Source organism: Choloepus didactylus, chromosome 10, assembly GCF_015220235.1.
Source record: "Choloepus didactylus isolate mChoDid1 chromosome 10, mChoDid1.pri, whole genome shotgun sequence".
In the NCBI taxonomy this organism is placed as follows: Eukaryota; Metazoa; Chordata; class Mammalia; order Pilosa; family Megalonychidae; genus Choloepus; species Choloepus didactylus.
In genome coordinates this window covers 116,924,533-116,952,091 of record NC_051316.1, presented here as the reverse complement: position 1 = coordinate 116,952,091, position 27,559 = coordinate 116,924,533, and the positions used below count along the sequence as shown (strand labels likewise).

General features: G+C 40.4%; 1 pseudogene; it reads right to left on the bottom strand.

The window, feature by feature from the left end:
* On the bottom strand, positions 1-24,433 carry LOC119545341 (annotated as a pseudogene).
* Positions 24,434-27,559: the final 3,126 nt, after the last annotated feature.

The following is a 27,559-nucleotide window of genomic DNA, read 5'->3' as shown; positions in this document are numbered from 1 at the left end:
TCACACCAAGGAAGACTGAGGGCTAATAGTCATGCAAGAAGGAGCATGAGGCCTGTCACCCTTTTGGCCTGCAGAGTCCTTGTGTATGCCCAGCTGCCTCTTTGTAGCCTTTTCTGCACTCACCTCCCAGCAGTGCTCCCTGAGGGGAAGCTCTCCACAGCCAACGCAGTGGCACTGAAGTCAAATCTCTCTGGGTTATCAGGTACATCTTGGAGAACATTTCCAAATCTCACACTTCTCAGATCCTCAGATTATCTGAGGATCTGAGGACTAGACAGGGATGAACTGTTTCAGGATCCAAAGTTGTATGTCTTTAGAATACTCTTAGCATTTGGCTCATTCCTGTTATTTGGCAAAAACTCAGATTTGTGATATGGGCAGGCTCTAGACACTGAAGCAGTAGTGACTCTCTCCTTGCCAAACAATATCTTGCATTCTGGAGCAACGCTAAGGCACATTCTCTGTACTTCTTCCACTTCTGCTCTAGCTCTGTGGTGATCCTTTGGAGGCTGCTGATCTGTTCAGAGACCCTGATTTCATTCTGCTTCAATTTATTTGTGTTCTCTCTTTCCAAATTGTTTCATTTCTTTAGCATTTCCAGGGGCTTCTCCTCTAGCTCTCTGGCAAACCTGATCAGGTGATTCAGACTGGCTTCTGTCATATTCAGATTGAATATGCATTCTTCCCTTCTCAAGAGGTTCATCTCATTCTCTTCATTCGACAACCAGAACCTTATCCTATATTCAGACTGAATCATCTCTTTAAAATTCTGCTCCTCTCCCTGAATCATCACCACTCTTTCTTGCTCATCAGCCAATATCCTTTTAGCTACTTCAAGTTTCTCCTTCAATGTGTTCAACATTTCCTGGAATAAGTTCCTGTAATTCACAGCAGCCTCTTCTACTCCATACACCACGAGATTCTTGTATTCTTGAGACAGGAAACACTTGTCACAAAGTGTGATTTGGTCATCATCACAGAATAGCTGGTGGTTCCAGGTGTTTCACACAGTAGTAATCTTCTGGGAAATTTTTGCTGTAAGTAGGGGCTGAGCTTTTTAGATATCCTGATGTGTTGCTAGGTGAAGATAGGACTTTTGTTTCTGATGTGGGCAGGAAAAAGACTGGTGGGCTGCTTCTGTGTTCTGGAGCAGAAATACTTGGCAACCACTATACCCACAGTCAAGCGTCAGGGGCCCAAGGAAACAGTTCATCAGGCACAGCAGTTTGGCTCATTCTAGATCCCTCAAATCAAACAAACCTTTGGGATCCCTGTGCTTCTTTCTTTGTAATCCTGAGTATTTCCTTAGGGAAAACAGCTGGAACAACTGACACTGGAGGGCTTTTATTTGTTCAGTTGTTTCCTCAGCCTGTCCCTCTCTCCACCAGGTAGGCAACTGTGAAGAGTTTTAAATTCTATCCATAAAGTAAGTGTGGGACAGTCTCAAAGTGTTTTTTGACTGAACTCCACAAAAGATTTGAGACACTTGAATATAAGATCACTTGTCATAGAAACATTAGAAGGAAGAAATGAATCAGAGTGAAGAGTGCAGAAAGGCGAAAAGAAGTAGAATATGAAGTTTGTTGACAGAAAGAGCACAAACTGAATTACAGGGAGAGTTGATGGAGTTTGACCGTAGGTGAACTTCATATTTGGCACTGAGCTTGGGGTGACAAGAGTGAAAAAAGAAGACATAATCAACATCATGGCTCTTGTGACCTGAGTAGAAAAGTGTCAATCAGTCACATCAAGCAAAACTCCCTAACTCTGTGCTGGGAGACATTGCTCATGTAGAATCCTCTGTGACAGTTACTGAGGGTCTGGTGGACAGTGCTTTTAGCCACATTTCTAATGTAGACACAGTTAATGACTGTGCCTCATAGAATCCTGAGAAGGTAGCAGAGGGATCACTGTGACATGTGAAGGCAAAGAAGAACATCCTGTGAGTCATCACAGAGGGATGCTGAGGAGCGTAGGAGGCAAGCTCTTCAGCTTTGCTTTTGCAGGTGCTTCCACTTGGTCACCATGAATTTAAAAATGAAGTCCAGCTTGACCCCTAGAAAAATGAAGGAGCACCACCAGAGTTACCAGGGACCACTCTTAGGCCACTCACTCTCCTGGGGGATTTTCACACTGAATTCTGTCATGCAGGTGAACTTGTTTGAATGGATCCTGAAGGGTGCATCAACTTGCGTTAACTGTACATTATGTCCCTAAGGAATTGAATGACTCACCCGAGTAGGTGTTATCTTAGTTTGGGCTCCACTGAAAGCAGACTCCAAGACAAGCCCTTGAGTGTAGGTAGTTTATTTAGGAGTTAATCCTAGGAAGCTCAAATGACGGAAAGGGAAAGTGAGAGGGGAAAGAGGGAAAACCAATAAACTATTTGTTAATGATTGGTTTGCCACTGTGGGCCACTGGGTGCCATCTTTGCTGGGGACCTCTGAGGAACGATATGGAGTGCTAATCAGAATCATTCCATTGAGGAACAGGGACACTGGGGTTTCTAGGCACTGGCTCCCATCCCTCATTAGATGAGTGTAAAATCCCCAGCATTTCTAGGCTATTCTGTGCCTGGGCTGTGTGAACTTCTGCAGTGCATGAGGTGGGGGTGGGGGGAGGTAAAGGCATGGGCGCCCTCAGGCAGAGAAGCAGAGAGATGCAGGTGCTTCAGGTGAGGACTGTCAGTGTACAGGTGAGCTCAGAAGTGGGCTGAGAATTGTGGAGTGACCAACCATCCCAAGTTTTCAGGGTCTGAGGGGCTTCCCAGGCTGCAGAACTTTCAGTGCTAAAATGGGGAAAGTCTCAGGAAAAATTGGTCAGTTGGCCTCCCTGGAGACAGAATGTGCAAAACAGGGTCTGCCACAGATGGGATTAATAGTGTCATAGAACATTAGAAAAATAGGTGGATGGTAACAACAATCATACTTCCTGATAGTGTATGGTGGTGTTTGTGCTTGACCGAGTTTTCCTACCTATGTTATCTCATTTCCTGTTCACAATACTGGGAGGTAGTATTACCATCGCCATTTTACAAACTCAGCTGAACAAGCTCAGATTAAGTGACTTGCCCAAGGATACACAGCTGGTGAGTGGCTGGCTTGAGTCTCAAAGCCAGGCTTTCTTACCCCTGGCCTGTGCTTTTTTCACTACGCTGCTGGCCACTCTTGTATCCAAAACACAGATCTGATCCCCTCACTCTCTCCTGGGAAAAAAACAAAACAAAACCCTCTGAAGTCTCTCCCACTGGTGGATGAATAAAGTCCTGAGTCTGGAGCGCCACATCACCACAATGCCATCATCACAACCTAGTACCTGCTAACCTGGCAGGTGCCAACCTGGCACTTGCTAACATTCAGTTCCATCTCCTGCTACTTCGTTGCTTGAGTTTTAAGCTGTTTTCACAATAAGCTGTTCTCTGTTTCCAGATTCTGCCACATTCTTTTATGCCACTTTTCTTTTGCTCAGGCCATTCCCGCAGTCTGGGGAATGCACTCTTCTCTACTCTGCTCTATCTGGAAATACCTGCTTAATTTTGACGTCTTTCCAAAGTTTTCCTAGATTCTCCAGCCAATCAAGTTTTTGTCTTCGCTTTGCTCCCACTGCATTGAGCACGTGGCTTTCATATAGCACCAACTGCACCACATGGTGTCTTGATATGGGTAATGCATTTGCCTTTTCTACTAGACTGGGAGTTCCTTGAGGAAAGGAGCAACATTATTTTAATGTCTCTGGTTTAGCATGTAATAAGCACTCAAAAATATTTGTTGATTGTATGAATATAGAACACTCACAGTCAATCAGAGCAATCGCATCATCGAGAATCCATTGCACAATTCTGTTCCATTTGGCTAGACCTATCTTGAGGCAACAAATTCTTTGATAAAGGGTCAGCAGGAATGTCTTTCTTCTTTTGTAAGTAATACCACCAGAGGTGATTTTAGATTTTTGTTGCTATAGAAACCTCAGAAAATGCATTAACTTCAATGCAAAAGCATCTTATTCCCTAAAAATTTCATGTTTGAATGATTTCAATGCAGGTCCCAGCTGGGTGATTAAATGCACTTCACATGAGGGAGGTAGTACAAGTAGTAGTTAAACTTGTAGGCTTACAATTCAGACTACCTTGGTTCAACTCCAGGCTCTACCAAATACCTTTGTGACTTTGAACAAGTCCAATGAGGAAGCTGAGGCTTAGAGATATTATATATCTTCTCCAAGAATTCACAGCTCCACAATTTGCAACTTTTTATGGCAGTTAATATACACTCTAGAAACTTGTCCAAGGTCACACTCTTAGTAAATTATGGAATCAGAATTTGAACAAGGAAAAGGAAACTTTCTTCTCCTTTCTCTTCTTTTCCTTCTTTTCTTTTCTTTTCTTTTTTATTTTCCCATTTTTTTCTGGAAGAAAAACTCATTTTAACCCTTGTTGAAATGGATTTTAATTACATTACTATATGAACAAGGAAACTGTATATTTCTAGTAGCAGGCAACAGCTTGTTTTATCACTGTCCTTTGCAAATATTTTAATCCATTTTAAATGGAAACGTGTTTGTTTATTTTAGTAACCACCATTTTTATACCAAGTTCTTAATCTACATGGTTTTAATCCACAAGATAATTCTTCAAGGTACATTCTATTGCCTTAGCTTGGTTTTCCTAGAAGCAGACCCTGGGACAAGGATTCAAATGCAAGCAGGTAATTTGGGAGGTGATCCAAGGAATCATTGGTGGAGGAGTGGGGCAATGAATAGGGAAGGGAAGGCAGTCATTAAGGCTGTGTTATCAAGCAAGTGATCACTGTGGGCAACTGGACATAATATTGCTGGGCAATTTTGGGAGCCAGTGTGAAACATCCTTCTGAGAGTTATCCCCCACTGGTGGGAGGGAACTGGGGTATGTCATACACCAATTCCCATCACTCATTGGTTGAAGGCTTCTCTCTGGGGTATTCTAATTCTCTGGTACTGTGGCCTGCCATTGGTGGGCAGAGTGGGCTTCTACAAACGGGAAATCTTTTGTCAAACAAGTACAGATGCTGGCAGGTGGAAGGTCCAAGGGGATATGGGTGGGGCACAAACAGTGTCTGCTTCAATTACTATCCACATTTTTATGATGAGGAAACTGAGGCTCAGGGAAGTGAATTGACTTGTTCCAAATCCCCTGTAGAATGTTGGAGCTGACATTAGAATTAAGATTGTTCTGCCTCCAAAATCTGAACTCACTGCATCATCTTCCCTTCCATCAACAAACTGGGGAGTAATGAATGAGTCTGGTTGGACTGGAACTAGTCTTAGGACTGTAAGTGATGTGAGGGTATGTGCTATTGGAGATGCTGGGGAGTTTGGAATAACATGATTTTTCTGCATAGTGTAGAGTGTCTGTTATCCACCCACTGTTGGTTTTAACTTTAAAAAAGCTTTCACTGAAAGTAGTGATTTCATAAGAGGGGAGTTTGGTGCCAGCTTATAGAATTGTCTGAGCTGGGATCTCAAGCTGTAGAGTGTGTTTCTGTTTCAGGGTCATGTGGGTCCCTTTAGCAATCAGTGCCTATAATACAAAGATTATAAAACCACAAGGTTTGGATAAAATTTTCTTATTTAGCATTTCTAAGCTGTACCCTGATTGGTGAACCTGCTATTGCTTTTAGCTAAGGTAAAACAAACCCTATTTCATAACCAGGCTAAGAGGAATATGGACTGGTGAAGTAAATTCAGTTTCAGGCTCCAGGACCCTGCTCATCTCTGGCACCTGGGGTACTCTTTGGCAAGGTCCCTTCCTCTGATCCCCCAGGATTCCATGATTAGCTTCAGCTTCTTTGCTGCACTGCCAGGAGCAACTGGTCTGGGACAAGGGAAGAAGCTGAAATAAGACTCATCCTTAGAAATTAGAGTTCCCAGCCTTAGACAGTCCCTGGAAGGAGAGTGTGCTGGTTTGGATATATTTTGTCCCCTCAAAAGCCTTTTTTTTTTTTGTTGTGTTGTTAAAACACATTTTCTCTCTTAGAACATAGTTGTTTCCTATCTATCTATCTATCTATCCATCTATCTATCTATCTATCAATCATCTATCTATCTATATTTAAAATTACTTTATCAAACAAAAAATCATTTCCAAACAAAACATTTCCAAACAAAACAAAGCAAAAAGACTTTAATGCAATCTTGTGGGAGCAGACATATTAGTCTTTTGATTAGGGTGGAAACTTTTGGTTGTTTCCATGGAGAAGTGACTCACCCAACTGTGGGTGATACTTTTGATTAGATTATTTCCAGGGAGGTGTGGACCTCACCCATTGAAGGTGGGTCTTGATTAGTTCACTGTAGTGTTGAAGAGAGAAGCTAAGAGCTGACACAGACTCAGATGCTTGCTGAAACTTGGAGATGCTTGGCGATGCAGACAGAAAGATGTGTGGAGATGCTAAGCTAAGAGATGAAGCCCAGAGTTTGTCCTGGAGAAGCTAAAAAAGGACCCCCAGATGCTTAGAGAGAAATGCCTGGGAGAAAGAAGCAAGGATGCACAGGAACTGAGAGATTGGAGCGAAGACAGAAGCCCAGAGACATTCTGGAGAAAGCCATTCTGAAACACAACCCGGGAACAAGGGACCAGCAGACACCAGCCACATGCCTTTACAGTTGATAGAGGTGTTCTGGATGTCATCGGCCATTCTTCAGTGAAGGTATCATCTTATTGATGCCTTAGTTTGGAAACTTAGTACTGTAAACTTGTAACAATAAATTTTTGTAAAAGCCAGTCCATTTCTGGAATTTTGCATAACAGCAGCATTAGCAAACTGAAACGGAGAGCAAGGAACTGGTTGCATCAAGTTTCATCAAGAGATCCCAGAGGAAATGAATGAGGATGGTGGTGAACTACAGGTGTGGAGAAGTGGGCACAACCCACCTTCATCTTCTCTCATCTTGAGACAGAATAACTTCAGTGTGACTTCTCTTCTCATCATCTTGCACACTGACATGGAAAATAACTTCAAGCTCTAATGAATCAGATATCAGAATTCTTGGGGTTGCTGCTTTGGGCATGGCCCACCCATCAGCAATGGGTCCTAAGTAGACCCCCTTACTGACAGAGGGATGCTTAGCTTTGAATCTACTTTGGCTACTGTGGGGCAGCATGATTTAATGGAAAGAGTTCAAGTACTGGAGTCATTAGGTCTAAGTTTGAATGCCGGAACTACTTAAAGTTTCTTTGCTTTGTTTCCTCCTATATCCATATCTGTAGTATGGGCATAAACTACCCATGTCACAGTGTTGAAGAAGGATTAAATTAGGGGTAAGTAGAAAATCTGTGCTGTAGGGCTCTTGAGAGAATTGAGCACGTTAACCGTGAGAACTATGCCAGGCACACTCTAAGTACTCAGCACCTGCTAGCTCTTCTTATTGTTGCTGTTGTCATTATTAAAAGAGATCATATGTACAGAATTTCTGGCATATGGTAAGTGGTCAACACAAGTTTCTTTCCCGGGCTACTAGTTCGATTACTACAAATGTGTTCTGAGTTCAACAGAATGAGAAATAACTCTATAAAAGTATCCCTGTAAGTTCTTCTATATGAACATATCTCATTTTATTGTACTTCACAGATACTATGATTTTTACAGATTGAAGGTTTGTGGCAACCCTGCATTGAGCAAGTCCATCGGCACCATTTTTCCAACATGTACTTACTCCATGTCTCTGTGTCACATTTTGGTAGCTCTCACAATGGTTCAAACTTTTTCATATTATTATATTTGTTATGGTGGTCTGTGTTTAGTGATCTTTGACGTTATTATTGTAATCGTTTTGGGGCACCACAAACTGTGTCCACATAAAGCAGTCAACTTAATTGATAAATGCTCCATAAACTGGCCATTCCTCCATTTTTCTCCTTCTCCTCAGGCCTCCCTATTCTCTGAGACACAAAAATATTGAAATTAGGCAAATTAATAACCCTACAATGACCTCTAAGTCTTCAAATGAAAAGGTGATCACATGTCTCTCACTTTAAATAAAAATTTAGAAATGATTAAACTTAGTGAGGAAGGCATGTCAAAAGCTGAGATAGGCCAAAAACTAGGCCTCTTGTGCCAAATGGTCAGCCAAATTGTGAATGCAAAGGAAGAATCTCAAAGGAAATTAAAAGAGCTATTCCAGTAACATATGAACAATAAGAAAGCGAAACAGCTTTATTTGCTTATATGGAGAAAGTTTTAGTGATCTGGATAGAAGAACAAACCAGCCACTACATTTCCTTAAGCCAAAGCCTAATCCAGAGCAAAATCCTAACTCTTTTCAATCCTATGAAGGCTTAAAGAGGTGAGGAAGCTGCAGAAGAAAAGTTTGAAGGTAGCAAAGGTTGATTCATAAGGTTTAAGGAAAGAACCCATCTCTATAACATGCAAGTGCTGATATAGAAGCTGCAGCAAGTTATCTAGAAGATCTAGCTAAGATAATTGATAAAGGTGGCTATACTAAACAGATTTTCAATATAAGTGAAACAGCCTTCTATTGGAAGAAGAGGCCATCTAGGACTTTCATAGCTAGAGGGTGAGAAGTCAATGCCTGATTTCAAAGCTTTAAAGAATAGGCTGACTCTTGTTAGGGGCTAATGCAGCTGGTGACTTGAAGTTAAAGCCAATGCTGGAAGTGAAAATTCTAGGGCCCTTAAAAATTATGCTAAATCTATTCTGCTTCAGCCTGGATGACAGCACATTTGTTTACAACATGGTTTACTGAATATTTTAAGCCCACTGTTGAGAGTTACTGCTAAGAAAAAAAAAATTCGTTTCAAAATGTTATTGCTCATTGACAGTGTACTTGATCATCAAAAGCTCTGATGGAGATGTACAATGAGATGAATGTGGTTTTCATGCCTGCCTATACAACATCCATTCTGCAGCCCATGGATCAAGGTGTAATTGTAACTTTCAAGTGTTATTATTTCAGAAATACATTTCATAAGGCTACAGCTGTCATAGATAGTGATTCCTTTGATGGATCTTGGCAAAGTAAGTTGAAAACCTTCTGGAAAGGTTTCACCATTCTAGATACCATTAAGAATATTTGTGATTCATGGGAGGAGGTCAAAATATCAACATTAACTGGAGTTTGGAAGAAGTTGGTTCCAACCTTCATGTATGAGTTTGAGGAGTTTAAGATTTCAGTGGAGGAAGTAACTGCAAATGTGGTAGAAATAGGAAGAGAACTGGAATTAGAAGTGGAACCTGAAGATGTGGCTGAATTTTAGCAATCTCATGATAAAACTTCAATGGATGAGTAGTTGTTTCTCATGGATGCGCAAAGAAAGTGGTTTCTTGTGATGGAAACCACTCCTGGTGAAGATGCTGTGAGCATTGTTTAAATGACAACAAAGGATTTAGAATATTGCATAAACTTAGTTGATATAGCAGTGGCAGGATTTGAGAGGATTGATTCCAATTTTGAAAGAGGTTCTACCATGCTATCCAATAGCATTGCAGGCTACAGAGAAATCTTTCATAAAAGGAAGAGTCAATAGATGAGACAAACTTCACTGCTGTCTAATTTCAAGAAATCGACAACCACTCCAGCTTTCAACAACCACCACCCCGATCAGTCAGCAGCCATCAACATCAAGGCAAGACCCTCCACCATCAGAAAGTTTATGACTTGCTGATGTCTGAGATGATGGTTAGCATTTTTTTTAGCAATAACATATTTTTAATTAATTGTTTTTTAAATTATAATGTTATTGCATACTTAGACTACAATATAGAACAAACATAACTTTTATTTGCACAGGGAAACAAAAATTCATGTGACTCACTTTATTGCGATATTTGATTTATTGTGATTTGGAACTGAACCCACAATATCTACAAGGTAGGCATGTACTCAGGAATTTATGAAGACAAGAGGAAGCTTGTTGCTGAAGACAGAATTCATGCTTCAGAGTGACAGGTAAATAATGTGCAGACTTCCCCACGGTGGGGGGTGCGGGGTGGGACTAACTAGAAATCCCTCCTCACTATGATGGTGATGGTTGTCTAATCAGGTGTGGCTTTGGTGTGGTCCATCCTAGTTATGATCTAAATCACTGTTTCCCAAACTTTAATGTGCCCACCAATCACTAGGGAGCATCCTTAAAATGCAAGGTCAGATTCCTGGGTCTGGAGTGGAGACTGAGGTTCTCCATTTCTAATAAGCTCCCAGAAAATGCCAGTGCTGCTCATCCAGGGACCACACTTTGAGTAGCAGGATGCTCTTTTCATTGTTCTCATCTTGTTCTGTTGCATCTGCAGATCTACTTGTGTGTGGCCCCCAGTGTCCCTTGTCAATTCACATCAGACTGATCACTTTCTTGGCTCATTCATTCTTTCAGTATTACTATATGACAGGCATTGTGTTAGGCATTACATGCCACAGGTGATATTCTGGATTAGATTATTTTGTAATTCCATTTTATTGAGATATATTCACATACCATGCAGTCGTAGAAAGTGTACATTCAGTTGTTCACAGTACCATTATATAATTGTGTGTGCATCACCAAAATTAATTTTTGAACATTTTCATTACCACACACACAAAAATAATAAGAATAAAAATTAAAGTGAAAAAAAAAAAACTAAAAAAGAACACTGGGTGCCTTTTTTTTTTTTGCCCCCGTTTTTCTACTCATCCATCCATACACTGGATAAAGGGGAGTGTGGTCCTTATGGCTTTCCCAGTCACATTGTCACCCCTCATAAGCTACATTTTTATACAATCGTCTTCAAGATTCAAGGGTTCTGGGTTGTAGTTTGATAGTTTCAGGTATTTACTGCTAGCTATTCCAATTCATTAGAACCTAAAAAGGGTTGTCTATATTGTGCGTAAGAGTGGCCACCAGAGTGACCTCTCAGCTCCTTTTGGAATCTCTGTGCCACTGAAGCTTATTTCATTTCCTTTCACATCCCCCTTTTGGTCAGGATGTTCTCCATACCACAATGCTGGGTCTAGATTCCTCCCTGGGAGTCATATTCCACATTGCCAGGGAGATTTACTACCCTGGGTGTCAGATCTCACGTAGTGGGGAGAGCAATGATCTGGATTAGATTTTAGGAGTGGATTTCAATGCCATTGATGGGGCTCCCTCATTTTCCAGGTTCATAGTACTTTCCTTTGGGTATGCATCTTTCCACCTATCAAAGATCAAGTGGGATGAGTCTTGAACAAGGGATGGGGAGAGAAAATGTTCTTTTCAAATGTAAGCCAGATAACCCTAGCCTTTAGCATCTGCATGGCCTGATTTTTTTTTTTTTTTTTTTTTTGGCTCTATTCTCATTTTGACACAAAAATCTACTCCATTGTCAGATTCTACTTGAGATAGAATCATGGGGAACTCATCAAGAACACTGGGTCACACTGAAAGGTGATTCAGAAAAATGTCAAAGATATGTTTATTGCCTACGTCTCTCCATACTTATTATCAAAGAGGTTTCTTCTAGCCCACCCTTTCCCCAGTCTTTCTGGCTCCTTTATTGTCTTTCCCAGGTGGTCTCCTATCCTCAACTCTCTTTTGTTAAGCAGTTTATCTCTGTCCTAGTGCTTTGGTATTTGGAAACCAGTTTTGGCAAATAAAGGACCCTCCATTTACCAGAGCCCACCCTCAGTAGATGGTAGTGGAACGTTAAAAATAGCAAATATTTCTCCCTTATAAAACATGGCATCCCAGAAACGACCAATAAAAGAGCTTACTAACATCTAGCACCCTACAGAAAGAGAGAATCGTTTTAAAAAAAATAAATAACCATAATGCAGAATAATACATCACCAGTGCCTCTTGCCACACTCATGCTGTAGATGGCTGAGCCATCCTTGCAGTTGCATCAGATTGTGTCTGTTTTCTGTTGCAGTGGAAAGACAGAAGCTGCTTGGCAGATTTTCAATACTGGTTTCATCATTTTTAATCCTTATGAATGAAATTGCTTAGGTTCAATCTATATACTAAAGATCTCGTCATGTATTTCTATTTCTCCAATGATTTCTTTCTTATTTACTATTGCACAAATCCATGAAAATGCCAGAGGCAGAATATTCTTTCAGGCAAACTTGCTTTGTAAAATTCTTATTACAAAATGCCTCTTTCTCTGCACTGTTGTGATGGGAGAGTCTTTATAGCTCTCCCTGGCTTTCGGCAGATGAAACAATTTCTAGGTTGAATGTTGCCTAAAAGAATTTTTTCCTTCACATTTCTTAAAAATATCGTTTAGTCTATGATTGCTTCACATGTCCCACTATCAAGTATGTTTTCTTCAAGCACTCTCCCACCCCCTGTCCCTGCCTACAGAGCTGGGGTTAAAAACTATGTACTTGCTTTATCATCTGGTTTTGTGCTTAACTGATTCATGTCCCCTTACATGTGGGCCACATAAATCAAGGAAGGAAATCATTTTTTTGTTCTACATATTTACTGAGCTTTGTGTCTCTTCTTATTTGACCCAAACTCTGGATTGCTGGTGTGTGAGCTTGTTTACTCTGGGTCAAACACAACTTCCAATTTGAAAGTGATATGGCTTAACAAGTCTCATAAAAAGAACTCGAGAGATCTCTAGACATCAAAGAGCTCTTATGTGCCAACATTTTGTAGAATGTAAAAGAATCGGGAACATATGGATCAAATTCCTCTTAAAATATACACATTCCTCTTTAAAAACTGCTTGAGGCAAGCCACAGTTTGTATTTCATCAGCCCCTCTTTTCTCTTCCCTTCTGGCTGATGTGCTCTTCCACTTTTGGAACTTTATTTGAGTGCCCAAAGACAGTGCCTTGACAGGTCTGTCATTATCCACCCTAAAGGGGTTTAAGAGACCCACTTTTCAATTTTCAGTCACATTCATCCTTTCTTATGGATGGTTCTAATATTCCCAAGATGGGTTTCAGAGACACACTTTGGCATCATTACACCTTGGACATGCATGTTTTTATTTTTCTGAGTTCTTGGTAAGAAGGATAGACTGTAACTTGAGATAGTTGGCCACCAATTCCTATTCAAAATTTCCTTCTTGAATTCTCATCACAATTTATTAAATAATCTATTACCACTGATTTGAAATGCCATCTTTGTCATAAATTCCCTTATATATCTATCTCAGTCTATTTCTTGAGTTTTCTATTTTGTTCTTTTGGTCTTTCTGTGTGCTAGAATCAAATGCTAGGATTTGTGTATGTGTGTATATATGTGCATGCAAATATATTCCAAATTATTTTATTTTTAAAATAGTTTGTTTGCTTTAAAATAATTTTTTTGTGAAACTGAGACATGAACACATATAAAATCCCAAAGCACTGAAGGCTAATAACAAAGAACAGTCTCCCATGGCACCCTCCTTGCATCATGCCCCCATCTACCCAATTCCTTTCCATGCCCCATGCACTTAGCTCCTTATTTCTGAATGATATGATATTCTCACCCTACTGTCTCTTTAGTCATGCATTTGGATGCTCTCTGCTGAATTATAATTGTGGAAGACAAAAAGCTGTATTAAGCCTCCTTCTTTTCGTCCCTTAATTGTCTCAATATAATTATATCCTGAGAGCTGTGGGAGGACTGGGACTTAGCTCACTGCCGTATCTCCAGGACCCTGAACAGTGTCTGGCACGTATGTAGTACGCAAACATTTTCTAATGACTGAATGACTGGATATTTTGAATGGAGTTATGCTTCAAGGCTTCCTCCTTAAGCTTTATCCTTGAGCTCTTTCTCAACTGACTCCCCCAAAATCTCAGCCACTCTTGTTCTCTCAGTTGATACTCAATGACTCGTATCTTCCTACTTCCTATGCCATAACTTATGTGTGGACATTTCAGTTAGCTGCCTTTTCATCACCTTAGAAAAAAGTAATCTAAATACAAGTCACCATCTTTACCCCAGCCTGGGAATCAATCTTGGTTTCTACTTTTACTTTTCTCCCCCATTTTCTAGATATTTACTACATGCTTATTCCTCTTTTCTAATTTCTCCATTTTTCCCATTTCTACTACCAATTATCCAGTTCCTTGCCACTGCACAATATTTTCTCTAGGCTGATCTCCCTGCCTTTCTTATCTATCTTTACACTGATATTGGATTTATATTCTAAAAATCTTGCTGTGCATGTATCATTTTTGTGCTCAGCAACTTTCATTGCAATGGGACCGTACAGAATGGGAAGAGAATTTCTCAGCTGAATTCTCCAGGTTTTTCCCACGTTGCCCAGGTCGATCTTATCAACTTTTTCAATAATTGAAATGGTGTTTATTTCAATGGTTTTCCATATTTAGAAGTAATGTAGAAGATGGCTCTGTGAGAAGAGGGCATGTGGCTTTGATTTGGGGCAACTTTCAAAGACAGCAACCTCAGAAATAAAGTCCATATTTCTTATAATAAAAGGGGCTGGAGGCTAAGAGATAAGCTCAGAAAGTCTTCAAATGTTCCTTGCTCATCTTTTGGAACTTATATGTATCCAGACTGAGAACTCCTTGAATCAGAAACTTTATGTCGTCAAGGTAGAAATTATTCCTAGAATTGATGGTATAATTACAAGTTCTGAAATCAGCCAGACATGGGTTCAAATCTTGACTTTTGTTTCGTAAGTTATAACTTCTCCAGGACTTGTTTTCTTCATCTGCAAATTGGAGGCAAAAATATCTACCATGCAGAATTATTGCAAGATTTAAGTGAAGTAATTAATGCACTACAGTATAGTCCTGAGACATCATAATTATGCAGTAAATGATAAATATATTGTTATCATTATTGCTATTCTGCTGCTTTTATAACCTGCAGACATTTTTTGGTTTAGAAAATCTGGTTAATTTAATTTAATATCTTTATATCTCTGACACCCATCATAGAGATGATTATTTTACAGACACTAAATATGTATTTTTTTAAAAATAGCAAATGCAGTGTTACTGACATTTATTAAAATGGCTATACTGCTTTTTGGAAAGTTTCACTATTTTTAGGAAAAAATTAACCCCCCAAATCTATAGCATCTGACATCTTGGTGCCTTCTGATTTCCACGATTCTATCATTCAGGTCTTCCTATGTAGACAGTACGGCCCTCCAAATATTAAGTTAGACTAATATTCTTTTTACTAGGTGCCTGATCTCACCCAGGTGCCAAAATCTACTGACTCAAGTCTGCTTTGGGAAGCACATATTCTAGAGACTTACTACCAAGTATAAAGTGTTATGAGAATGACTGAATCTGACCGAAACGTCCCAAGAGCCTTCTTAGAGGAGATGACAATTGAGTTGAGTCTAGAAATGATAAATGGGCTTTGGTGGGAGGTAGGGAGAGGGAGGACAAGGAAATCGCTAGGACAAATGATAGGACGGTCTGAAAGGAAATGACTTGTTATGAGTGGGCAGGCAATTATGGATGGCAGCATCAGAATTTCCATATAGAAGAGGTTGGGGGCAGCGACCTGATTGGAAGAAAGAGCTAGGAAACTGGAATTGAAGTTGAATTTGCATAGCACCTTAATGAAAAACTGATAAAAGATGTATTGTCCATATTAAAAATGGGTAGCCCTTGGAGGTTATTAGAGGAGAGGGATTAAATCTCGGTAACCAGGATGGGCTTGTAGAAGGAGCAGGCACAGAACAAGTGAAGCCGTATAATGGGAAGATTCATAAAAGCATGTTATAGATCCACTGCACATTTTTAACATGATCAGCTGATGCGTTAGGAAGTTGACTCTAAGAGCTAGTGTTTGGAGGTTGCATTGGAAGAGAACAAGAATGGAGGCAGAGCAGTAGGATGGAGTCAAAGAATTACTAATTGAGTATATTTTACTACAATATTTTTGATTCACAAGAAAAATTATTTTATTTATGAGGTAGTCTCACTAAAATATTATAATAATACTTAATATTTATTGAGCTATTTCTATGTGGCAAACACTGTTTTGGGCTCTTTCCGTGGATTAATTTACTTAATCTTTATGACAACCCTATATTTAAGGATCTGTTGTTTCCCCATTTTATAGAGAAGTAAACTGAGGCACAAGCAGGTTAAGTAACTTGCCCAAGATCACACGGCTACCAGGAATTAGAACTGGGATTTGAACCTTTGGAGCCATTACTCCTGATCACAATGCTATACCATATATTCATGACTACAATGTTTTCATATTTCTATAAAAATTATTTAGATGAGTGAGTTTCTAGATCCATTACAGTGTCTTGTAGATAGTATGTGCTTAATTCATGTTTATTGAAACAATAAGTAAACTTTAAGTATAATAATCATTCTCATTTATTGAGAAGTTGTGCTAGTCACTGGGCTATGTGTTTTATATAAATTATTTAATCCAGTAAAATACTAATATTTAAGTTTTATGCAATCAATTCAGTTTACAAAACAGGTTTATGTGGATCATCTTTTAATCTACATAAAAATCATTCAAGGTGGATAATATTTTGTCTTCTGTTTTTAGGTGAAAATATTGAGCTCAGGCCATACAGCTAATAAATTGGGAAACTAATACTTGAACTCAAGTCTTCTGATTCTAAATATCAATTTTCCATCACACCACAATGGCTTTCAGAGATCTTCACACATTATATTGTTCACTTGTAAGGCTTAAAATAACCAGGGATGTTCTTACGGAGAAGATGATTTTGACCTTGCCTTGGAAATGTAGGAGCACAGATGTTGTGGGAGAACATTCCAGGAAATGGGAATGGTTGTCAGAGAAGAAATGAAGGTTGGAAAGTGTGAGGCATTTTTGATCATTAGCAGCTTAGGTGTGTGAAATGTACTTAGCATTATATGAACATTACTGGTTATTATTATGGAGGTCATGATTCTTTTCTATTGGAGGGTGCCAGTTTGGATTCTCGACATGTTGTGTTTTGTTTGGAGGAAAGGAGAAATCCCAAACCATTCAAGCAATTGGAACACACATTATCCACACATATACGTTTTGAGGACTGGAGCCCTGCCATTCCTGTTTTTATATGCTGAAATCTCTAACTGTCTAATCATAGTAGGACAAAGTTCACTCCCTCAGCAGCCAAGATTGATTTTTCCTTTGAGTAGACATGCTTCACAGAAGTACCCTTTCCCGTTACGTTTTGAAAGTCATCAGACATGCTGTTATAAATGATCACGGAAGATTACTGGAGATGCTGCAAAATAATAGTGAACCAAGTAGCATCTGTAATTTCCAAGGATGGCTTGCAATCACCACTCAAAAATGAACCCTATCTGAGTGCAAGGCTGAACTTTTACTTTTCCTCCCTCTCTCTTCCTTTTACTACTTTATAACATAGCTGAAATGGATACTGCACCTCATGAATTTTTATGCAAAATATTAAGTTGCAAGGCACTGCTGTGCAGACAAACTCTCCTTGTGAAGATCAGAGATAGTCTGCACAGTGCAATGCTTGACATCCTTAGATGTAAAGACCATATCAATCTGGCCAGCTGAGAGCCAGGTCCATGCTGGTTGTTGACCCAGAAAGGGTTTGGGATGCCACCTGAGTCAGCCTCTCATATAGGATGTAAGAAAGTGGTTGCATATTTGTTGACAGAATTGCCACCTGCTCAAGATATCTGTTTTCTTAAGACATTTTATGTATTTCAATCTTGCATATTTTAACTATGAGAAAATGAAGTTCCCTAAGCTAAGCCACTGTTATCAGTCCCTTCCTCCCATTGTTCAGATGCAGTTGGTCCCCAAGGTCAATTGTTCTATTTCACTAGTATCTCTGGAATCTACAGTGTGTCTCTCCATCCACATTGTCGCAGCCCAGCTCCAGCTTCCTCTTTTCTCAGCCATACCATTGTGGCTGCCATTACCTTGATGTTCTTGCCTGCTGTCTCTTTCCTTCCTTCCATTTCTTTTTCAGCTACCAGAGTGATTTCTCTACCTCCAGACCTTTTACTGTAAAATATTTGGTGGCTCTCATAGTGCCTGTAGGAGAAAGTCCAAGCATCTTGGTATGACATTGATGGCCTTTCATAACCTCACCACAGCCAGCCTTTACTGCTTAAGCTTCCAGTGACTTCCATGCCAAGCTGCTCCCTGAACTACTAGTTATTTTCCAAACATGGCATGTAATTTTCGGTTTCTGTGCCTTTCCTTACCACTCTCTGTAGTTTTTCCTGACTTCAGTGGCCACTTGCCTTCCCAAGAAAAAATAGTTTTTCTTTCTTCTGGGTCCCCAGAGTCTGAAGAAATACTTCCTTAAAAAAAAAACAAAACCCAATCCAGCAAAATTCCTGGGGCCTAGTGTGTACCAGACTCTATGCTTTATACTTGAGACTAAGATACACCATACTTCCAGCCCTAAGATATTACAGGTCTGTCAAGGACTGGAGGTGGGGAGATGACTATTGGAACAGATAATCGTAACTAATGACTTATAGTTTATACCAGAGAAGTACTCAAATAAAGGTCACAGGGAAGCCTTTTTAGACACACTATCTAAATTTACCCACCTTTGCACACACAGTCATTCTCTGTAACGTTTTTTCAAACATTTATTATCTAAGCTTATCTTACTTATTTTGTTGTTTCCTTGTTTGTTTTGTCTCCTCTCCTGGAATGTAAACTCTGTAAGAGCAGATCCCTTGTCTGTTTCTTTCACTATTTAACCCACTGTCTACAGCAGTGCTTTGAATATTGTAGGTGCTTAATAAATACTGTTGACTGGATAAATGCGGTTGGAGAAGTCTTCTTGCTCCCTCCTCTGTATCTTTCTTTTTATCGTTCTCTTCCATTGGTGAAGAACAGCTTGAACTCATACTGATTGCACCTTTGAGTCATTATAATTGTGATGGGCTTGATGTGACGTGTAAGTTTTATTTCACTGTTTATGGATAATTTTCTGACCCCTATTACTCATGTTCATTTATTCATTTGCATGCCTATTCATTGCCCATTCCACAAATGTGCTAACCACCATGCTAGATGGAGGGAAAGAAAGATGGATAGGACGAGGTCCCTCCAGGAACACATTACCCTGATAAAACAGGTACTCAGTGTACATTGAGATAAGTGCTTTTAATTGCAGCAAACACAAAGGTACAGATTTTGAGGAGGGCACAGATTTCTTTCATTGTGCCTCAGATAACATTAATCACATTCCAGGCTCTATCTTTTGGGCATCTTTTGTCCTCTTCAGTTCTCTCAAATATGCAAATCAATATATGTTTATGAACAGTTATTTTGTGCCAGACACTTAGATGTGGGGGGTTCAAATGGAACGACAGTCACCATGCTTTTAAGAATCTGATAGTCCAGTAGACTCTTCCAAACATGAATTTGAAGCATTCTACAACAGGATTTCCAGACCTCTATATAAAGGAAGTGAAGCAAATAAGTGCACCTTGGGCAATAAGAGAAGCCCTCATCCTATTTGGATCTGAGATTCCTTTCTGCCAGGGCAAACTGGAACCAGGCCAAATTACATAGATTTTCACCATGAGAAAGCAGTGATTCTCAGCGGACACTCCATTTTCTTTAGATTAAATTCATAAGAAAAGTTTTCATGGAGGACCCAATATCAGAGACATGAAATAACGTAATGTACAATGTCCTGGACAACAATCTTTATAACCATAATTAAATCTAATAACTTGTATTCATTGACCTAGGAGTTGGTGTAAATGTACATATATTCATCTCTTTAAATGAGATGAGCTAGATGCTATTATTATCCCCATTTTACACATGGAGAAACTAAAACCTGAGAGGTTAAATAACTTATCAAGGATGCATAACCTGTAAGCAGTAGAGACGGGGATCATACTCAGCAGGCTGACGGCAAGGCCTGTGCCCTTGACGCCTACTCTGATAAATACAGCGGGAAGTAAAATGGATCGTCCTGATCTGAATCCCCCACAAAACCCATGGTTGTGTTATTAAAGGGAACCTCAGGGCAGATCTGTGATTGTCCTAATGTGGAGCCTTCTGGTGGTTCCTTGACTTGATGGTAAAAGGCCCAAAGTGGTTTGACACTATGAATATCTTCCATAAATGCTCAGGGGCTTCTGACAGGGCCCAGACCACAGGCATAGAATGGGCTGAACCAACCTGACAATGCTCTGTATTTTTGGCTGAGGGCACGTTTTATATTTTGGAAGGCAGAGGAGTAGGCGGTAGAGTATATGTTGCGTATGAACACTGAGAACCAACAAGTGACCTTCTGCGGATGACAGACCACCTCATTGCCTCACGGAGGTGGGCCATGGGGAGACTTGCAGGCAAAGCCAGGATTTTCCCCTGGAATCAGCTATTGATCAATTCTAATTCTTGCATTCAGGTTTTGACCAGCTAAAAACCCTGGAAAGATTTCTGTCACTGCCTCTTAGGGAAAAAAAAATGTCAAGGTGGCTTCTCTTGGCTTTGTCTACTAAATTGAAGGAAATGTGGCTGAAAGAATATGCTGAAAAAATCAAGTTGACAGAAAAAAAAATTACACCCTGGACTCCATTTTGTACATTTTCTGCCCTTTTGTTTTTTATAATGCAGGTGAACTTTACGATGAATGTTCTGAACTAACAAGTCCTCTAAATGACTCTATAATGAGAAAACTCTTTTGTATGAATTTGTGAAGTTCACTGTCAATTCAGATCAATAAATCCTGTACCAGTTGATTCTTAATGCGATTTTTTGAGGGGGGTGGGCATACTGTATGGATTGGATTGCTTATTCCAGCTTTGAAAGATAAAGAACAGTTTCACTAGCAATGAGACTAAATTCTCTCTCCATGCTGCTTTGATGTCCTCCCTTCCCTTGCCAACTCCCGTTCCTGGTTTTCCTATTTTAGTGCCCTATTTGCCGTCATCCTGACTGGGGCTGCTTCTGATTCATCAAGAAGTGCTGCTTTGAAAAATTCAGGAGAAGGGAATGATACTGCCTGGATAGTGGGCAGTGAATTCCAGCAGCTTGGTTTGTAAATTTCTCTTATGCCTTCTTTTATACCCATAACCGCTGCCTGACTTTGCCATTCTCAGGGCTGAGAGTCCCATCCCCACTTCCCAGACAGAACTGGTCTTTCCTCCCTTGGTAATATTTTGGGATGCTTCTTTGTTTAGGAATTAGTCTTTTTCCACGAGACTAAGTAGTGATTAAGAGCATGGACATTAGAATTTGACTGTCTGGTGTCAAATCCTACTTGTATTACTTAGACCTTGAGGAAATTCCATGGGCTCTCAAAACCTCAGTTTCTTCATTTATAAAATAGGGATAATAATATTGTTTTCCTTCATGGGATAGATAAAAATGTAAAGTGCTTATATGTAATGTATGGTGCTTTGCTCACACCAATTGCTCAATTAGTATTTCTTATAAATATGCATGAGTCTCTCTCTGTATGTGTGTGTGTGTGAGAGAGAGAGAGAGACAGGGAGAGGGAGAAAGAGAGACTGTAAGTATCTTCAACATAAGAATCACATCTTTTCCTTCTCTGAATCCCAGCATTTAGTATAGGGTCTTGCACATTGTAGGTGCTCAGTAAATGTTAGCTGAATTAATGACAGTACTGAAACCTGGTAATGAGGATTCCATGGATTTTCTCAAGTCAGCTCCTAAATTAATTTTCTCCTTTGCATTTTAGTCTTGGCCTGCTATGAATTTAGCATGACCTCTGGGGAGTTATTGTTTTCTTATCTAGAAAATGAGAGGTTGGCATGTTAAGGTCTTTGGAGCACTGAAATTCCTTGCTCTCTTCCTTTTCTCTCCTCTTTGCTCTGGTTTCTCAGGGAGACCAGGTATCACTAGTACATGCAGGCTGTTGACGTACATACTCTCTATGAGGCCATCAGACTCAGAAGTCCTGGGCCAAATTGTTGGTTGATTCTGAGTAGAGGTGCTCAAATCTAATAGTTAAGAGGCATGAATGGGGGTTGTAAGATTTTCATTCCAGTCCTGATTCTGCTCCCTTTTTTGGCTGTGTGACCATAGACAAGGTACTTACTCTCTCTTGGCTGCATTCTAAATAGGAGTACTTACCCTACTCTGCTTATCATCTAGGGTGGAGGTGAGGTTCTGAGGAGAACAAGGCTGTGGAGTACTTGTCTACTACACCAAATACAAGTTATAGTCATGCTGCCATGGTTTGGGGTTTGGAAGCAATTGATCCCTTTGGGGTTTTACAGAGATAGGAGTGTAGAGTTGGGGTGCAGAGATAGGCATTTCTAGGAGATGTCACTTATGAGGTGCAGAGATAGGCATTTCTAGGAGGTTTCACTTATGGGCAGAAAATAAGAGCTGTGAATTACAGGCCATGAATCGAACTGGACTCCAACTAGTTGCCCAAAGACACTAGGAAAAATAATCATAATATAGTCATAAAAATAGCAGCATAAACTTCCTTTAGCTAAGTGCATGTTATGTGACAGACACTCTACTAAGCACATTAAATGTATTATCTCTTTATCTTCACAACAAACCCATGAAGAAATAAGTACTTCTGTTAGTCCCATTTGCAGACAAGCAAATAGACCCAGGGAGGTCTCAGAGTTAGAAAATGGGATTGAACACAAGTCTGCGTAATTCCCAAGTTTGGCCTCTTCTCCACTGCATTGCATTGCCTCCAAGAGAGTGGAGGCAGAATGAGATTAGGGTAACATCTAAGCCAGTGTTATTTTACTGATGTTTTGGGTACTCTGACCTCTTACATTTTAAGCGCCTCTGGATGCTAACCCCATAGCCTGTTTTTCCTCCCAAGGAAGAGGCTATGGACCTAGAGCTTTAGAAGAGAAGCTAGATTATGGATCTCTCAAGGAAACTAATATTGGAGGCAGCCTAAGAGATAGCTGAAGCATGATATGACCCGTCAGGAGAGCTAGGATCTCAGAAGAGCTGACAAGTATGACAGACAAGGCACTATTAGGAACCTAGTAGGCAGGGAAGTGTCCAGGCCATGGCAGCACCTGGAATTCACAGATAGAAGTGAGGTCCTGGGACACATCTGGGAGGATAAGACCACTGGGGTTCAGTTCTCCTCTTTCAGAAGAAAACACAACTCCTCAGGGTGCCTAGAGTTGACCCTAAGAAAATTAAGAAGGTTTTGGCTTAGTGGGAACTTACACTCTTGGTAGTAGGTAGAATGGGTTTTTGAAGAAGACATAACCCTGCAATTTTTACCAACAACAACCCACCACTGTCACTGTTTATTGAGGCTTGATTCTGTAGCAGTCACCACTGTATTAAGCGTTTTGCCTTCATTAACTGTCTCAATCATATGAGCTGAACATTATTCACTGTGATTTTCACATGCGAAATGGTGGGATAGAGCAAATTCATGGCCTGTCCAAAGTCATGCTGCTGGTAGGAGAAGATAGTTGAGATTCAAATCCAGGTCTGTTTTAACCTTGTCCCTTCCAAAACTGAGACGAAGGAAGCCTGAATACTGTTCAATTTACATGCCATCTGGTAATCTTTTATCAGATGTTGAGGCATTGTTTGACGATATAAAAGAAAACAAATACTTTTACACTTTTGCATTCTATCTTTTTTTTGACAACCCCCACCCCCACCTCACCCACCCACCCACAGGGAGTCCTGTTCTGGCTCTTTGCCAATTATGTGCATATGCTTAGAGAAACATGTCATCCTAGGAGAAAGGGGTGTAGTGTCCTTACCTCCTTTCTGAGTTTTTTCTTTTCTACAAGGAGAATATTCCCTGGCCTGCTATAGATAAGATGAACAAGCAGTGTTCTTTCAGGGAAACCGAAGCCCAAAGAGGTGAGAAGACGGTACAGAAGCCTTGGCCTTGCAAAGTCAATTCCAAGCTTTAGAACCAACAAAATATATCCTAAAGCTCTGAAAGAATGTCTGTATAAAACTGTTGAACAGTCTTAAAGAGAAAGGAAAATACAGTAATCACCAAATCCTATCAATGTTGGCTCCTAAGAATCTCTAAATTCTGCTCACCTTTCTCTATCTCACCATTATTTTCCTGGCTCAGCGTATTGGGGAAGTCAAAGACACACTCAGTGGCCATCATGTTTCTATTTCTCAAGAGACTGCAGGCAGCCAGGAAGATGTTAAATCTTAACCAGTCCCAGCTGTGTGCCAGGGCACAAAGGTTGCTCATTGGCAGAGCCCCCTCCTCCTGGAGTATAGAAAAGCTCAGCACTCGGTCAGTGCAGGTGTCCTTTATCTCTGACTCAGAGAGAGGCATTCAGAGCTGCTGAGGCATTTGGCCTCCCTGGAGAACTGGCCACAACTGGTCCCTCATCTCAGATGCGAAGAGAGACATATGGAGCTGCCATTCACCAACCCTCACCCGACCAGCTAGCCTCCCTGGGGGACTGGCCAGGGTGAGAGCCTTCTCCCTGTTCGTTTGGACACTGTGTGGTGTGTAATCAATCAAGTCATCATTTTCTGGTAGCCTCTGTTGTGCCTGTGCCTGTGTTCCCACAACACACTGTATAGCCACTTGCTCCACATAGGTCACCATCTTGAAAATCAATTATTGCAAGGGTTCCGAAAAGGCCTCCCCGATTTTTTCCTGTCCACTCTCCACATCTAACCCATTCTCCACAATACAGACAATATGGTATTGATACACACTAAAATGTATATCAGTCCTCTCCCTTCTTCGAGTGGCTCAATGTTCTTTGACATACTTGAAGTAAAATCCAGAGTCCTTAAGAGGACCTGCAGGTGCTTCATCATCCTACTTCTCTACTCCCCTTTCTTCCCCCAAGCCCTCCCAGAACCAGTCCTTCTGCCATATTAAATCTTCTAGCTTTTTGAACTTGCCACATTCCTTCTTGTTTCTAGGTGGGAGCACATGGTGTTCCTTTTGCCTCCTTCAAGGCCTTTCCCTTCTTCACATGACTTATTACCACATAGTGTTAAAAAAAAATCTTCTTAGATGTTCCTTTCTCCAGGAAAATGACCTTGACTCCTCCAACCCTCCAAATAAATGATCTACATGGAAGGATTAGACTGATTGGGGTGTCAGGGATTACAGCTAGGAACAATGTATGAAAAGCTATGGAACAGATTTCAGCTAAATTCAAGGAAGAAATTTCTGACAATTACAACTATCCAAAGATTGGATATTGAGTTCCCTCTCCTTGGGGATGTGCCATACCGGATGAAGTCCATTGAAGGTAAGGGTGTAGAGCATTTTGAACACTGGGTCAGGGGGGGAAGTGGGAGAGAAGGAGAGGAGAAATCAGTTTTCATTGTCTTTCCCGAGGCTTTATGAGTCAGGTTTCTATAATCATATTAAATAAACAAGCAATTTTCTCTTTGGTCATGTTTTAGAATTAACTGAAATTAATGTTTTTTTTTTTTTTTTTGGTTCTATTTTTGAATCTAAACAACGTCTTTGAGAACTACTAGCTTTATTACAGATGAGGAACAGAAAGTTTGATGTTCAGCAGGCCCAAAGCAAATGCAACATGCCCTCTTCCCTTTGGGACTTTTGTATACCTCTCTATAGAAGAAAAAACCCTCCACTATCTCCTTTAAGCAGGAAGGTGGGATTGGCTAAGTAAACATGAGGTTCTTAGGGAGGGGGACCCTTACAGCTATAAGAACCACATCTTCTGCTGTTCGTGGGGGTCAGAATGGGGAGAGACCCACCTTCTCTCATCTCCCCTTTGCAGGGGTGAACATATCCCAAGTACCATTCTACTATTGGGGGAGCAGGGGGGGAAAGAATAGGAGGATGGTGATTCTTACAGAGAGAAACTGTTGGGTTAGCATTCTCGATGCACTCCTCCCCTTAAGAAAGAGAAAATCTCCCAAGTACCTAAACACAGATTGGAGCAGACAACATTAGCTATCCAAGGGCATGAAGTTTTGTTAATGATTTCTGTAAATATTTATTGAGTGCTGTCTAAGTTTGTTAGGGCTGTTGTTACAAAGCACCACAAATTGGGTGGCTTAAAAGAACAGAAATTTATTGTTTCACAGTTCTGGAGGTTAGAATTCCAAAATTGAGGTGTTGACAAGGCTGTGCTTTTTTGAAGTCTGCAGGGAAGAATCTGCTCCATGCTCCTCTCCTGGCTTCTGGTGGTGGCTTGCTGGCCATCCATGGAATTCTCTGCCTTTTTGTCATCATGTGGCATTGTTCCCTCTGTCTGTCTTTCTGTCTGGGTCCAATTTTCCTCTTCTTATATGAGCCCCAGCCATATTGGATTTGAGGCCCACACAGCTCCAGTGTGACCTCATTTTAACCTGCCTGGATCCATTTGTAACAACCGCATCTTCAAATCAGTTATGGGGGAGAAGAACTTCATCACATCTTTTTGAGAAACACAATTCAATCCATAATAAGCATTTTCAGGTACTGTTCTAATTAACAATGATACAGTGAACAAGATGAACAAAATTCCTATTCTTATGGTATTCACATTCCAGTGGAGATATTGAACAAGTAATAAAATAAATGTGTATTATATTTTCAGATGATGATAAATGTTATGGAGGGTAATGGACTAAGTTATGCTGCAGTAAAAATAAGCCCCCAAATCTCAATGGCTTACAACAACCAAGCCTATTCCTTGTTCCTCCTGCATGTCCACCATAAGTCAGCTACAGCCATTTTCCATGCTTTAACTACAGAATCCAGACTGATGGAGCATTCTCAATATGGATGGAGTATATCCACTCATGGTGGCAGAGGAAAGAGAGACACAGTGAATCCACAGGCTGACTCTTAAAGCTTCTGCCTGGAGGCAGTACATATCATACCTGTCAAATTTCATTAGTCAAAGCAAGTTAAATGATTGCTCTTGACATGTATAATCCTCCCACTGGGTGGGACACCCTGGGGAAAGAACCAGGGGTATTTGAAGAGTAGTGATATAATCTACCATAAGGCACATATTCTATTGGAAGGTCTGGAACATCATCTCTGAATGAAGTGAGGAAGTATGTGATGTTACAGAGATATGAGCAAAGCTTGTTCCAGGCAAAGGGAAAGCAAGCACATGGATCTGGAATGAAGTCAGTATCTTCAGTGAACAGCAGGAAGGCAAGTGTGGCTGGAGCAGAGAACAGAGATGAGTGAGAGTAGATGAGGTCAGGGAAGTAGGCAGGGCATAGCCACCAGGGCATTGCAGAGTGGTTGTCATCATTCAGTGAGTATCTGTTGAGTGCTCATTATAGGCCAGGCATTTACCTGGATTTTCAGGAGAGACCAGTGAATAAAACAGACAAAAATCTTAATGGAACTTTACATTTTAGTGGAGGAAAAGAGATTTTAAACAATAAACATATGAAAATTATATAGTATGTTAGATGGTGATAAACGCCATTAAAAAATAGCTCAGGATAAATGGAGTTAGGAGTGGGGGAATGGAGGATTACAATTTGAAATGGGGCAGTCAAGATAACCATCCTTAAAGACAGGCATTTGAGCAAAACCTTGAAGGGGGCAGGAGTGTTAGTTATGTATATGTTATGATTAAGAAGATCAAAAATTTGGAGTTTATGTGTGATGGGAAGCCTTTGGAGGGTTTCAGTCAAGGGGATGTCCCAACTTATGCTTGAAGGTGATTTCTCTGGCTGGATTTGGGAGTAGTCGGTGAGTACCTCAAGGGTGAGACAAGATGGCAGAAGGACA